At 37.3% G+C, this 16159-nt stretch overlaps 1 protein-coding gene across 6 annotated transcripts in view; it reads left to right on the forward strand.

The window, feature by feature from the left end:
* CDH18 (cadherin 18) overlaps positions 1–16159 on the forward strand; it is a 237469-nt gene that overhangs the window by 1764 nt on the left and 219546 nt on the right. The window lies entirely within an intron of this gene.

The raw sequence follows: 16159 nt of genomic DNA on the forward strand, positions 1-16159 counted from the left end.
TTGGGAGAAATCCAATTTTATGAGCATCGATACCCCATTAGTTTTTCACGACCAAAAGACATATGATGGAGAACACAAGTAAAATTATGACATCAAGTTAGCATGGATGATAAAATCAGCTTTTATTTTTCATTCCAAGACACTGACCATAGCTCCTGTGTTTCCAGAGCTTTACTCCTTTGCTGCAGTCAATCATATACAGTTGTGTGAAAACACTAAAGCCTTCCTTCTGCAATAGTTGTGCTCCTCCTCAGTAATAGTAAATGTTTACCTTCAGGGGAAATATTAATTGGAAGTTTAGCATATGTTTGGTGTTTTGCTCAGCTTTACAGGTAAGGAATCTGATTTATGGAAATAAACCTAAGGCTTCCCTAACTAGTCCCCTGCCTTTCACAGCATATTTCATTTCAGACTTTTCTAAAGAAGACATGGTACATTATAGCTAGCTAATGCAAAGTAAGGTGTGGCTCTCTTAGATGTGGACCTATGGAAGTAGTGCAATGCTTTTCTTCTGTATCTAGTTAAAATTACTAGTAATCCTACCTAAGGAATCCAATGGAGAATTTTATTTCATCTCTACTTGAAATAGAAACAAGCAGGAAAAAGCAAAAACAAACAAAGCTCTAACCCACTCTTCTGTTGCTCCCTCTAGAAAAGACAGTGTCTCAGACAGCACCCCTTCCTTTAAACAGAAGTAGACCCAGTATATAAGCATGGCTTAGGGGGCACTGTGTTGCTGACTGAACCATTTCCAGATGAGGTTCAAAATTAAATTCTGTCCACTTGTCTGTACTAAGAATCCCATAAAGCTTCACCAGGATCAGAGTGCTGACCCTGCTAGTAAGATAAAACACCAGCAGAAGTTTTTATACTTTAGCCAGTTTAATTCCCAAGGCAGTTTAATTCTTTGCTTCCTAAAATATTGTTGTATAGTGTTTTTGCCCTGCAATGCAGAGACTCTAACTCATTGCCTTTGTACATGCTGTGCTAGTGCTTAGGAACTAGTTCTGGTGAACACAAGTAGTGTTATAAAACAACTTGGGAGAAGTGTCTTCAACATTCAAGATGCATGAGTGTGTGTGTGTGCATGCCAGAAATACAGCTGTTCTTGCACTATACTGTCTTCCCCACGATGTGTAACATTTACATGATACCCTTCAGAAAAGTCTATGAAAGTCTGAATGTAATCACAAAATCATTTAAAGACAATCATTTTGTCTCTTAACTCTGCTTTACTTTATTTACTGTTTTTGATAAGGACTTAGAATTTGCCAACATCTAGAAATAAACACCTTTGAAATGTGAGTTGTTAGTTGATTGTGTGGAAGACTTCAGCTGAGATCTCAATCTGATAAATGCAATTTGAAGGGTATGAAAGATTCTGTGCCGTGTCTGGAAGCTCCTGTTCCAGTTAAGAACTACAGTTCTGTTACGGCAAGTAGTGCTGCAAATTATCAATGCTATCAGATTGAATCAAACCAGCTAAATACCAGTGAGTCATCTTTTCCATGCAGATGAACATGAGCTCCTCCTCAGACAGATAACAGCTAGTTAGCTCTGGAAGATCTGCCTGAAATGCAGGCCTGAGCTAAATTGGCCATCATGACCCATTGTGGCTCAGCTTGCTTGTAGGCAATGTAAAATAAAGGTGGCAGCTGATATGACAAAAAGGGAGGAAACACAGAGTGGGGGGGAGGGGGGGGGGAAGGAAATCAATGTAAATAGATTCTATTCATAGAGGAGATTCTGTTCATCTTCCGGAAGAAGGAGGTATATACGCGAAGGTCATAAGCATAAATAATGTGGAAAACTCAAAATTGCCTATAAAGATTTATGTAATCCAGCACATAAGTCTCACTACTATTGTAATCTTAGAACAAATACAAAGCCTTTTCCTTGGTCAGCAGTGTTCTAGTTTAAAGAGAGTATAGTCCAGTGGATAAGGATGTGCTGCTTTAGTATCATGACTTACCTGATAGGCAATCTTAGACAAATCCCTGAAACACTCAGTAATGTGTAAAACGAACGCTGACATGATAACTACATAACAAACACTGTGCAGTATTGTTTCAAAGGAACATTGCAGATCCAATGCTGCAGTGTTAGTGTGTTCACTGCTCTTTAAGTCAGTTTTCATTATAAACACAGTTTTGTTTTCCATTTTCAGCAAAAGAAGTTACATGGAATCTAGAAGTTCAATTCAGGAATTGGTGTAGAATTTTTAAGAAGCTCCTCAAGTGGGAGCCAAAAAAGCATGTCTCCCTTAAGGGAGAAGGATGGCTGACAGAATAAGTATTATTTTTCCTCCAAAATCAGAGACAAACTGCTGATGTTAAGATGCTTTGAGCAGTGTATCATTATTGCTATTTTTTTTTTTTTTTTGGGTGCTATGTTTAAGGGATAAACAATTTGGTGATGTTTGCACATCTGCAGTTCTTGTATGCTGAAAATATATTTAAGAGCTTCCTGAGGTTTTTTGTTTTGGTTTGGTTTTTTGTCTTTTTTTGTTTCTGTTTTTTAATTAAAAGCCTGATACTTGACTCCCCATTCTTTTCTAAGCTGCTTGCTTCTTTTAAACAGATGTTCTTGCAAGGTGGCATATATTTAGCTCACAGATATATTTCCCATCCTGACTCCACTTTGTCTAAGTTTCGGTACAATTTAATTAGTGCTTACATGGACAACTTTTAAAGGATGTTTATGCAGTGTTGTATTAAATGTACCCAAACCAGCTCAGGTTCTGGTTGCATTTCTACCTTGGGACTGTAGAGGTTGGTGAGATTTTTTGTTTTGTGTTGAGATAGCTTCATTTTTAAAACCCACTTTGGTTGGTTTAGTGCTGGTAGGCTTGTGAGATAATTAAAGCAGTAAGAATCAAGAGAAGGTATCGTTTTATTCTTTTATGATGGTAGTTTAAGTAATAGGGACTTGTTAGCTAGCTTTATTTGAGAACTGATGCTGTGCAGTTTGCGATACAAAATGGATTGTTGTTTGAGACACATGAAAATGGACACAGTCTGTCATATACAGCAAGTTTATCCAAGCGTGTCTATGAGATTGAACCTTTAGAGTAGTTTCTAAACCTGATAGGTCATGTTGTGTCAATGTAGCAATGGGAAGCCAATGGCAGGGCCTATTGCTCCTCAAGAAGCTTGCCAGAGGTAGAACATGTCTGCTACATCCTCATCCAGCTCTTCCTTCACAGAGTGGAGGGGACCTGACATTGCAAATAGGCTTCAGGTTCTGCATGGGTTGTGATGGGGTCTTTTGCTTGGGTGTTTGAGCTTGTGTAGTGAAGCCTGCTCTCCCTGTTGGTGATAACAAGTAGCTCGAACCAAAGTTCATATCTAGGTGTAGGGGGTATAAATACTGCCTGCCCATCATGTCTTCTCCTCTTGCTGCATTCCTGTGGGAAACAATTTCCTGTTTTCTTGGCTACCTTTCTTGGTATTCCACAGTGTACAATGCACTGTATTATCTCATAATTAATAATTATTGAGATCTTACAGCCACATTTATGGATTCATGTACAGATACACAAACACCCCACCTTTGAGAGGATACAGAAGAATGAAAACCAGCTTGGCACTGTTTAAAAGTATATTAAAGTTCCTGATCAAATTATCTACAATGAGCTATTCTTTGACCCATCTGTTTATTTTCACAGATGTAAATGTGCATTTCCATAATTATATTAAATGATTTATTTTGAATAATATTCTATGATTAGATCACTTAATCTAATGACTAATATATTGTTACACAAGAGTTAGTTTTACATTTGGATTTGAATTCTGTTTAATTCACATTTCAAATAGTGGGAAAGCTATGAATGAAAATCTTTTTGTTCTTTCCTTTCTTTGCAAGTATATTTTCTAGGGTAGTTGTTAAAACAAGGCTTAGGGTAACATATGGAATTTGGGATAGTGGTTATCTGGTAGGATTTGGTTTCAAACTCTCTGTCATGTTGTGCTGTTAGTCATAGTCAAACTGATAGAAGAAAATGCTAATCTTTTTTTTTTTTTAATTATTATTAACGTAGAGACCCTTCCCCAGTAAATCATATACTATTGGTAAAGTGTAAGTGCTCCTTTAAGTAGAGAGCCCTTCTGCAATTAACAGCAATTTCAATAGTTTAGTAATGGTGACAGAACAGAAAAATCATGGCTATGAATTCTGAGGGTGTTGGAGCGCATATGCATGTTATTGCATATATTTGAAGGAAAAAGTCTCATCTAAAAGGGAAGTAGCTCCTTTAGTTTTTTCAGTAGTGAGAAAGATTTCATTTGGCTGTAAGAAGGTATTTTTAATGCTGATATATAGTATTAGTACCAGGGAACTGCTGACTCTTCCAAGTGTAAAATGTTGGCTTTCAGGAGAGTTGAAATAAAACTAGGGCATATGAACAGCATCGTAGCATGGCAGCTATTAACTGCCTATGGGAACTGCCAATATTTAAAAATAAAAAGGAAACTAATTTACATCTGGATTACAGTCCTCAATCACAATTTCTTTTACATTTTATATTTTGTTCTTTCTAATAAATAATAAGCCTTCTTTTGGAGTCGTAAAAAAAATTCTAAACATTGTTTATTATATGCAATTTCTACACGCTTTGCTGATGGAGAATATTTATTATATATTTGCCATTCATTACAGCATGATTTCTTGCATTTGTATTAGGGAATTTGAGCTTAGAGTTACTATCTTGCCTATTCAGTCTAGAGAGATCTTAAATATATTTGTATTTGCATAGCAGAAAGTATAATATAATCACTTCATTTTGCAGTGTGGCTTTTGCTTTGCCATTAGTTGTTTTATTCTTTTTCTTTGGGATTTTTTTTTTTTTTGGTCTGGTTGTTGTGTTTTTTTTTTTTCTGTTTTAAATTGTGAAGCACCTTAGACTGCTTTGAGAAAACTGCTAAAGAAGTGAAGGGTTTGTTTTTATACTCATTTGTTTCATTTTGAAATGCAGTGGAGCTTCTCATTAGAAACCCTTCTAAATGATTATGGGAAGCGGTAAGGCAATCTGTAAGCAAATACATGTTTTCAAGTGATGTTCAACATTTCTAGCTGGTTGAGTTTCTCTCACTGATAGATAAAGTCCATAAAGTGTTCACGGTACAACTGACTCATACTAGGTGCGGTGTTTCCTACACAAGCTGGATTTATTTGCTGCTCAGAATATTCTCAAGCTAGGTATGGTATGTGTGAGGTTTGTGGGCTGCCCAGGGCTGCTGCAAGGCACAGGAGGCAGGCCCTGTCCTCCCCATCTCTCTGCAGATGAGTTGGCCTTCAGCAATCATAGAATCGTAGAATTACTCAGGTTGGAAGGGACCTTAAGGATCATCAAGTCCAACCGCAGCCTAACCATAGTACCCTAACTCTAACAACCCTCTGCTAAATCGTATCTCGGAGCACCACATCCAAACTGCTCTTAAACACATCCAGGGACGGCGACTCAACCACCTCCCTGGGGAGCCTATTCCAATGTTTAAGCACCCTTTCTGTAAAGAAGTGTTTCCTAACGTCCAACCTAAACTTACCTTGGCGCAACTTGAGGCCATTTCCCCTTGTCACCTGTCACTAGTGAGAAGAGACCTACCCCGCTCTCACTGTACGCACCTTTTAGGTACTGGGAGAGTAATAAGGTCTCCCTCAGCTGCCTTTTCCCCAGACTAAACAGCCCCTGCTCCCTCAGCCTCTCCTCATAGAGCTAAATGGCAGCCTCTGCCCCAGTGTTGGCTGAGCAGGCCATTGGCATGGGAAGAGGCTATGCATTTTGTGTGTGGGGAGCGGGTCCTGTGGCTGGCAGCCACATCTTGGCTTGCTGCTAGGACAGGAATGTTCTTGGTGATCCTGCTGTTGGGTATAGGACTGAAGGAGACCTTTGTGTTCCTCAAGTCCAGCCAGAATGACAGCAACACACTAATACCAATCACGTTTTATGCTGGAGGTAGAAAACATAGCATAGGAGACCTCTTGGCCTCTTAACTAGGTGGCTGTAGCTGTATGTGTTTTGTAGGAGAAGCAGGACCTAGACAACTTAGGTAGCATTGTGGAGAATTTAAGATGACTCATCCAACACATTTTTTTTTTTTATTTTTTTTTGTATATATATTTCTTTCTGGGTTAATTTTCTGCCTGTATAATCAATGAATATACAGATATTATAATTAAGAAATATCCAGGAAAGTTAGGCAAAATAAGATGATTGCAACAGGAGGATAATAAATGGAAAATGCTTACCAATGTTGTAGACTCACAATATTCTCCACAGGGAGTGATATCGAGGGAGAGATCCTTCCTCAGTGGCAGTCAGCACTTAAATGGGATCTGGAGGAGGTGAAGCCACAGGTTCCTTCACCTGTCCTCCCGTGGCTGACTCATTGCTTGCTTCAGGTGGTCAATCAGAGGTTCAGGCTGTGATTCAACAGTTCCCATCACTGCCAGATGTCATTTTATATAAACATTTGGCATATTTCATGTCTAATGCATGCAAGCAACAGGCTGGATATGTGGAAGGATAGACAAGGCCCTTTATGTAGACAGTTTTTCTTTGTCTGTGGCAAATGAATGGAAAAGATGACCGTAGGCATGTTTCTTTTTACATGCCTTTGAAAGGAAGCTTCCTAGAAACCATTTCAGCAGGTTTGTAAATATCTCTCAAGCAATTCCATCAGGAAAAGCTTTGTCTTTGTAAGCCCTGCATTGCGACTTGAAGACTAATAAGCTTGAGCCGGTTTCAGACTATATGAAGTTGAGCAAGAACTGATTTCACCAAGCTGTTAATGCCCACTGTGTTAAGTCAGTCTGGTTTGCATTACCACATTACAGTACTGTTTGTTTGGATATATTATGGCACATGAAGATGTCTGCCTGTTTCCTGGCTCTGCACTGAGAAACAAAAAAGGAGTCATGTTCTTGAAATGCAATGAGTTTACTCCACACAACCATTGTGTGATAATTAGTGCTCATTACTTTCTAAAGAGCACTTGCTCTATTCATTTTGGAGCTTATGATATTTTAATGTGTTGTGACTACCCTGCAGAACAAAACTGAAGATCATCTCTGTGCATGTGGCTTGTTTTAATGGGTGAGTTATGCAGCATGTGACTTGTGTGCATATACGTACTTGCAACGCATAGCTTTAATTTTGCTTTTAGAAATAGGATATTATTTTTTCTAGCTTTCTAAAAGCCCAAAAACTTAGGTGTTTGTCATGCTGCGTATTTGCATTTCAGACCATGTGAAAGAAAAGTAGCTTTATCAACAGACTCCTGTATTAAAGTAAAGCTTGCAAATGTTTTGTTCATGACTTTATTTTGTTCATTAAAATGAAAGCTCACAAATTAATGTGATTTGATATGCGACTCCCTCCAAATTTGAAACTTGAAGATTCAGATTTATGTCTTTTGGAAAATGTTAATAAATATCTAGGAATGTCTTAAACAGAATTGGCTTTTGTCTGGTGAGCATCCTTGACACTGTGGCATCAGTGTTTTGAAGAAAAGAAGAACTAGAAACTAAATCTACAAACTGGTTTGTAGATGCTGTCTTAAGCCTTTCAGCCTGTATAGTGAATCTTTGTTGATTGCTGGTGATCTTGTTGTGCCACCAAAGCTTTTGATAATGACATTCCTGAAATGTCCACATAAAGCATTAGCCCTAAAGGTAAACATTTTATTTTTTTCTATCATCTCCTTATGCTGCTACACAAGCAGCTAATGTTTTATCAACATTCAAACTTAAAATATTAAAACTGATTTTCCTCTGTTGCAAAGTTGTTTATCCTTTATGAAACCTGAAGGCCACTTTCACTTTCTTAATTTAAAAACTTCAGTATCAGCAAACTTAAACTGATAGATAGTTAATCAAGCCGTATTTTTACTTTCTGTAACCCTTCCTCTGTTGTGTCACTTCTATTTGAACATCTATTACCATCCCCAGGGACTTGGAAACAGGATTTTACTGTATTCATGTATACTCATCAGTTATTTATTGACTAATAAGTCTCACCTCTTAGCTAGAACATTACAGTGCTTGCTGAGATATAGATTCCTGTTGAAACCCTGCATGCCCAGCAGTTATCATTCAAGTGGGGGAGCCTTGTCCTTCACTGCTGCCTGTGATGGAGCAATCATTGGTCTTGTGGAGGTTTTGACTTCCAGTCCTCCGTGTTTTTATATTCCCTCATGTTTTGTCCATGTTTTTATATTTCCTCATGTTTGTGTATTAAATACTGCCCATTCTACATTTTTTACTTCTGTTTCTGTTTTAGTTGTAGGTACATTAAAAGTCCAACTTTTTTGCTCCATTTTGATGAAGCCCTTAATATATCATGCATTGGAGAACATTATATTTGGAACAAGGATGGGCTTTGAGCAGTTGAAGAAACATATTTTAAATGCATAGTTTGAATGCAGTTTTGCCCCATCCTTGCTATAAGTCAATGAATCATAGAATGACCTGGGTTAAAAAGGACCACAGTGATCATCTAGTTTTAAACCCAATTCTGCTGAACATATTTTGTCTGCAGGAAAACTTAGCGTATGAACTCTCTGTACTGATTGGCCTTTTAAGTCCCTGTCTCCCATATATCTCATGCAATGAAAGGAAGTTCTGTATAGTTGACGTGCAATTTTGCTGAGTAATTTTAGAAATTGATTAAAAAAAGCAGAAAGGAAAGGATAAAAGATATGAAATAAAGAATTCAATAAAGTAGTGAAAGTGTCATTTGAGGAAGAGATTGAAGTCTTTTTTTTTTTTTTTTTGATATGATACAAGAAAAGAAGAACATGGTTAAACCTGTTCTTTTTCCTGTTCTTGAAGTATTATTGCAGGTTATTGCAGTAAGGGTGTCAATTAGAGTCAGCTACTTGATGCCTCCTTATCTTTTTTCTTTTTCTAAGAATGTATAGTTAATTATACAGTTTGTCACATTATGAAGTTGATTTCTTTCTTTCTCTGGGTTTGAGTTAAAAAGGTGTGGAACTTAATTTGATCTTAGAGGATATGTGGTTTTGTTGGCCTTTCGTTCAAGTTCTTTCAATAAGCATATACTATAAGCAGCTTTATTTTATATATTGCAAGCTGCTTATGCAATGGGTATCTTACTCTTGAAGATTACAAGCTTAGACCTAATAATCAGTATTTATAAATCATTTTAGAATGCTATGAGTAATACATTAGATCCTGGAGATTATAGCTATCATATGCTAATTTTTGGCTCGTCAAGGCAATATATATTTGCATATAAAGGTGAATCTCAACCCTAAGGTGTACTCTGTCTAGGCCAAAAGTCTCTCTCTTTTTTTTTTTTTTATTTTTTTTTACTGGAACTCCTGCCAGTAGAACAGGAAGAATTTTTGCAGTGGAGATGAGATTTGTTATTAACTTCCTCATCATACTGACCTTTTCTGTGGCTTCTCCACAACTACTCCATTATCCTACTCCAATAATCAGGGATCTTTGTAGCAGACTGAACACCACGGATTCCTGATGAAGTTTTCTTCAGATGTTTAAATCTCATTTTCAGATATTGGATGCTACCCTTGTCCTAATTGCTACAGCCATAACAGTAGGAAACTTCCTCCACTAGATTACTTGCCTCTGCCTTTTCATGATAAAGAGGCGGCTTCTTGCAATAAGGACTCAATGAATCTTGCATTTCAAGTCTTTCTGTAAATTGAGAGAAAGAGCCCTACTAATCAGGCTAATCTTTCAGTGCTTGAAAGATGCTAAGTGGACAACATTAATCTTTTTTTACAGTCTGGTCCAGTTAAAAGTTTCCAAGTATTTTTGGTTTGTTTGTTTGCTCTTTTTCAGATTACCTAGAAGTGACTGGTACACCTTTTATGTGTTCTCATGTAGATATGTCTTTTTGTTCCATCTTTGCTCTTTCATGCATAAACACGTCCTTTCTTTTTTATTGGCTTACTTTGTGAGGTGTAAATAACTATAACAAATACACCATTCCTATGTGATACATCTAAAAAATATTGTTATTGAGTAGATTCCCCAAAGCCCTGTCAGACTGGCATCTTAACATTTATTCATTCTGATCCTCTACAGTTTGCACTTTCTCTGTTCAAAAGACCACATAACTCTCTACTGCCTGAAGGCATGAGAGATTCGTTTTTCTCACAAGCAGAATGAATAGGTATTTTCAGCTCCCTCCATTTTGTTTAAAGTTTGTCTTTGAAAGCCTAGCATGATGAATTTGAGATTTCCTTTCAGGCACATACCTATATCTATACATTACTTATATTCTAAGCTTATATTTTTCTCTTCTCATTGCTCAAGTGCAGTAAAGGATTATTGAACTTTCCCTTGTCAGGTAGCTCTGACAGGCTGCAATACTACTTTTCCTTTTGAAGACTTTTTGTGTGTCTTGTAGTATCTTTGATGTGGCCTAATTGAAATCTCAGAAATGGAAAAAATAAAAAAAAAAAAGTACTTGAATCAAGAGATGAACTATATGCCTAAGGTTGTACATAATTTTATTTTGCTTTCAATCTTTCTCATATTCTTATGCCTTATGTCCAGGTAGCTCTCAAATGTTCTTGGTTTATTTATCTCTATCACCCATTCCTGGATTAGCATCTCTGTTATCTCTGCGACACCTTAAGCCTGAATTCTCAAATTTGCTTTTGTCTTTGTGCTCCCTCAGAATGCTGTTCTTAAGTTGCTTTTCATCCTGTCTCATCTACTTCTCATCTGTTATAAGGTATTTAAGATATAAATTCCTTAGAATAGGATTGTTTGTCTTCAAACTCCTTTTGAGTAGTACTCTCACATGCAGCTCAAAGTTCTGCACCTGGTTTGGCATGACCCAGGTCAACACTATAGCCTGGAGGCAGGCAGTCCTAGGCTTCCGTGCCTACTTTGCAGTCTCTTGAAACAAGAGGGAGGTCACAAAGTCCCTTTCAACCTAAATTTTACCTTTATATTCTGTTCAGGAGTCTTACTTTTGGTTATTGTTTACTTTTTCATTTGCTGTTTTCTAAAATAACCTGCTGAGTTCTGTGGAGTTGTGTAGTGATTTCACATATTTGAAATCTAAGTCTAAATCTTTAGCAGTGTGCTTTAACAGTCTTGACGTAGGAAAACATTACATCTAAGTAAAAATTAAAAAAAAATAATTTTTAAATTTATTTTGCTTATGTGAAGGCTATTCCTTCAATGTGTAGCCATTTTCAGAGGAAAATTTCAGTATAAGGGACAGTACATAACAAAATGATGTTCTGTTTGTATTAAAAAAAATGAAAAGACTGATTTTATTCTGAAATAATGTGTCATGAATGAAAATAGTAAAAGAACAATATTTATAAATATATGAGAAATTTGAACAATGAAGTGGGCAAAATAATCAAAATAGTTTTATGCATTTCAATTTTTTGTCATATGACAAAACAAAAAAATACCCAGTGTGACAATATAATGTGGGTTCTGCTTGTTACTTGTCGCCTTGGATGTTAATGTGTTCCCTAAATGTAAGTGAATCCTAGGCAGGCCTCCTTTACTGCTATCACAAGGAAGATAAATGGTTAAAATTTCCTTCCTGAAGTTCCTAAAGGTCAAATGCCTTTCTCTTTGAGGGTATGTTTTCTTTTGCACTGATTATGAGGTCAAGCTGTCTTCTCCCAGAAATATGTATTTTCATGGAGAGCTAAGAGTTTTTGTGGAGAGATGAGAGCATTATTGAACAGAAAAATTCAAGAACTTGAGCCAGAGGAAGGGCAAGTAGTGCTTGCTCGTCCTCATGGCAGAAACACAATTGATTTGCAGCATCTGAAATCCCTGAAACTAAAGAAGAAGAACCTGTGAGGGTAAAACAGAACATTTATGGCATCTTAGGGTAAGATACAGAAGATGGAGTCTGTTTACCAGAAAGACCTGTTCTGCTGTGGAGCAGTGTCTGAAGAAAAGCCCCAGGCAGTGAAATTATTCAGATGAACTAAACAGAATGTTCTAGAAAGTAATGATGAGAAAAAGCTTTATGTGCTTAAAAAACAAACAAACAAAAATACCTTAATTATAAGATTAGCCTTTTAATTAGTAGAAGAGATTTTTAGGACCTTCTTCTTTCTCTGAATTTTGAAAGAAGTCATTCTGCATCCCAGAATGATTGAGAATGTTGATTTATAACATGGCCTAGCAGCAAATACAAATAGTAGTAATTTTTTTCAGTGAGCTGGGGCCTAACTGGCATTAAGCAAAAGGAAGCAACAGCTACCCTGAAGGACTGAGTCTGCTGTTTCACTTCTGGGGATTTTGTGTTTTCCCAATACGTGATGCAACTGCATTTGATAATCTGAAGTAAATGCTATGTGTGTAGCATATGTGTTGCGCACTGTTCAACCCTGGTAGAAATCTCAAGCAACCTTATTATTTATCTCCCCAAAGCACTTGCTAAGAAGTGTGGAAAAAACAGGTCTCCAGTAGATGGGCATCAAAAACAATGCGGACATTACATTAACTGAGATACCATCGTTTTCATTACTTGTAATCCTTTCCAGGAAGGATAATACCATGTATTTGTTTGTCTGCTTGGTGAGATTACTTTCTTTTATGTTTTGCATGAGCTACTGTATTTATCTTCTCTCATACAGTATAGAATTTATCAGATGGCACCTGACAGAGTAATAGAGTTCAACTGCCAGTTCTGGCCAGGTGCTTCAAAATAGTATATTTTTTTTTTCCTTAGAAGCAACAAAAATACTGTATCATTTCTGCTGTTGCTATAGTATTGTCTAACCCATGTTTTTCTTCCCTACCCCTTTGCAAACTCTTTTTTTTTTTTTTTTTTTTTTGTATGAGAAAGAGAGTATTTTACATTTTTCTTCTATTTTCCTTCTGGAATATAAATCAGATTAGAGGGTGTTCTGTCCAGACAGAAATTATGGAAGTAAGTACTTTACTCCTATTTTTTCTTTTTTTTCCATTAAACCAGTGTGTCATCTACTTGAATTTATTACTAATTGCTGATAGTGGAAAAAGAAAAGGTAGCATATCTCTGGTGTTTATTAGTGACTACTTGTCTTTTTTATAATTTGAGAGGTTAAAGATGCAGAGTTAGCAATGTGGTGATGTTTTCAAATGCCTTTGATATTCTCTTCTGAAATTTATGATCCATAGAGAACGAGGCCTGCACACACCTTCTAATACAGTTATTGAAAAGCAGCTAAATTAAACAATTACTTCCCATGACATCTCTGTAAGATCCTGTTTCTCATTTGCAGCCATTGTGAAATGAGCAGAGAAATTTTATTTATTTATTTATTTATTTATTTATTTATTTTTGAAGTAAGCAGAGAGGAGAGAGAAAGCCTGATGTCTAGAGCTCTGGTCTGGAGTCAAAGAAACAAGTTGAATTCAATGTTTCCTTAGTCATTGCAACAGAGCGGTCTTTACTTGTTGTGTAGAAGGAGACATTTACTTGAATTTATTGATCAGTCTTGGTTAGGTTCGCATCCAAATGGGCTAAGCCACAACCTAATTTTCACCTCTATGAGTCTGAGACTTGGAAACAAATGAACTCTTAAGGGTAGGTTTTGTGTGTGTCCAGCTAAGAGGCTCTGGAGCTATAAGATGGCCAAGAAAAGGACCTTGGACAGCTCCAAGGTAAAGTTGTCTGAACTGTCTCATTAAGGGACTGTAATCACAGTACCTTTTCTGGCTTGCATAGCAAACTTTAAATGCCACTGAGCTCCGTGAGAGCATCATATCAGCTGCTTTCCTGTATGAATCTGGCCTCTCCTGGAATACGTCCTATTCTATAAGGATATAGTTTCATTAAATGTCCCCACCTGGCCTGTGAGAATTCTTCAGGTCTAGTATTTTTCATGTATTGGATATTCCATAAATGTAAGATATCTTAGAAAATGAGGGAGTTTTGTTACTTTTTTAGTTCCATAAGACATAGCTATAGGCTACAGCCAATCTCCAATAACAATTGCTGTGTTTGTGGTATTGTATCTCATTTCTCTCATCATGTGGTCTGAAATGCTGTCTGGATGACAGCTGAGACTGGTGAAAAGCTTACAGCTCCAAGCCTACCTCAGCTGCTTTTTTACCACATCCTGCAAAAAGTTCCTGTGTTCTCCTGTCTGGCTGTAGAATTGCACCTGTAGCCTCTCCTTAACTTCTCTGTCAAATAACCCACATTTAAAAGCAAGATTTAGTCTAACTCTAGACATTTTAGCTGGTGCCAGGAATGGCTGTGTATGTTTTTAATGATCTGAGGAGACAGCAGTATAAAGATGATGTTAGTGTGCAACTGGGGCAGGTCGTGGATGGTAACTTCTTCGCTTGGCTCTCTGTGAGCCAGAAAGATATCTGGTAACAACTGTGTAGTTCTAGAGGTGTGAAAAGGTGGGTGGAAAACTAGCAAGATATGCCACTGATTTGATGATATATATATTTTTTTCTAGACCTTCACTTTCTCATCTTTTCATGCTGTATTTGTTCCCAAATGCTAGTTTTCTTACTTGTAACAATATATTTTTATCCTGTGAGCAAGTGGGCAGTAACGCCTCTGTGTGAAATTAGTTTTTATTTTAAACACCTAATTTTAACTTAAGAAATAGGGGAACGAATGCTGCTCATTAAGCAGGACTCACTAAAATTAACTCTGAAGATAATGAGCCAGAAATTTTGCTGATTAATGCCTGATGCAGCATTAGTCAAGTCAAAACTATTGCATGTAGTGTGACTCAGAATTAAGTTGTGAACATGAGCAGTAATCTCTCTGTTGGCAGTTTTTTTATTCCAGATTTTTGCAAATATTTCTGAGTACCTGTAGACCTGTGTTGTTACTGTCAAAAGTCATGATTAGGCCTGCAGGTGGTACAGCTGTTGAGTGTCCATTGTATCTAATCATTGTATCTTATTTGTTTTTTTTTCGTATTTTTTTGTTTGTTTTCTTTTAGCCAAGAGCTACACTGGAAGTTTTGAGAAATTGATCTTGATTTTTTCCAATACTGTTGGGCAGGCAATACAGGATGCTTTTCTGAAATGCAAATTTAGGAAGTTATGAGTGTAAATATAGTTGGATGTATGTTTGCTTGTAGCTGTGGCATTATCTGTGTTCATATAAAGACTTCGTGGTAAACACCTAGAAAAAGAAACAAGTAAAAAATCACTCGCACTGCACTCACTAGATTATTATTTTTTTAAATTTAATTTTTAATAACAGCTCACTTTATTTACATATTTACAAATATTTCATTTGTCTAATGATTTGCTAGAGTTACATGGAGAGGTATGAGTTCTTACATATAGTTCCTCTGTATGTCTCATCTTGGTGGATTAGAAGCTGGACATGAGCCATCAGTGTGTGCTTGCAGCCCAAAAAGCCAACTATATCATGGCTACATTAAAAAAGGGGTGGCCAGCAGGGAGAGAGGGAGGTGATTGTCCCTTTCTACTCAGCTCTTGTGGGGCCCCCTTTGGAGTACTGCATCCAGGCTGGGGGCTCCCAGTACAAGAAAGACACAGAGTTCTTGGAGTGGGTCCGGAGGAGGGCCACAAAGATGATCAGAGGGCTGGAGCACCTTTCCTATGAGGAAAGGTTGAGGGAACTGGGCTTGTTTAGCTTGAAGAGACGGCTCTGGGGAGACCTCATTGTGGCCTGCCAGTGCTTGAAGGGAGTGTATAAACAGGAAAGGGGACGACTGTTTACATGGGTTGATGATGATAGGACAAGGGGGAATGGTATTAAATTAAGACAGAGGAGATTTAGGTTAGATATTAGGAGGAAGTTTTCCACTTAGAGGGTGGTGACACACTGGAACAGGTTGCCCAAGGAGGTTGTGCATGCCCCATCCCTGGAGGCATTCAAGACCAGGCTGGATGTGGCTCTGGGCAGCCTGGTCTGGTGGTTGGCGACCCTGCACATAGCAGGGGGTTGAAACCAGATGATCATTGTGGTCCTTTTCAACCCAGGCCATTCTATGATTCTTTGATTCTATGATTCTATGTTCTAATGGAGCTGGAGAAATAAATGTGGGTTTATAGCTCAATGTACAGTCTAGTTATGTAAGGAAAAAATGGGGTTATGGCCTACATACTGAACTGTTTTTAGTGAGTGTTCTACTTTCATTAATTTTTTTCAATGAATACTGGAAATTGGTTGGAACTCATAAAACTGTAGGAG

This window comes from Phasianus colchicus, chromosome 3 (assembly GCF_987193195.1).
Source record: "Phasianus colchicus chromosome 3, bPhaCol1.hap1.1, whole genome shotgun sequence".
In the NCBI taxonomy this organism is placed as follows: Eukaryota; Metazoa; Chordata; class Aves; order Galliformes; family Phasianidae; genus Phasianus; species Phasianus colchicus.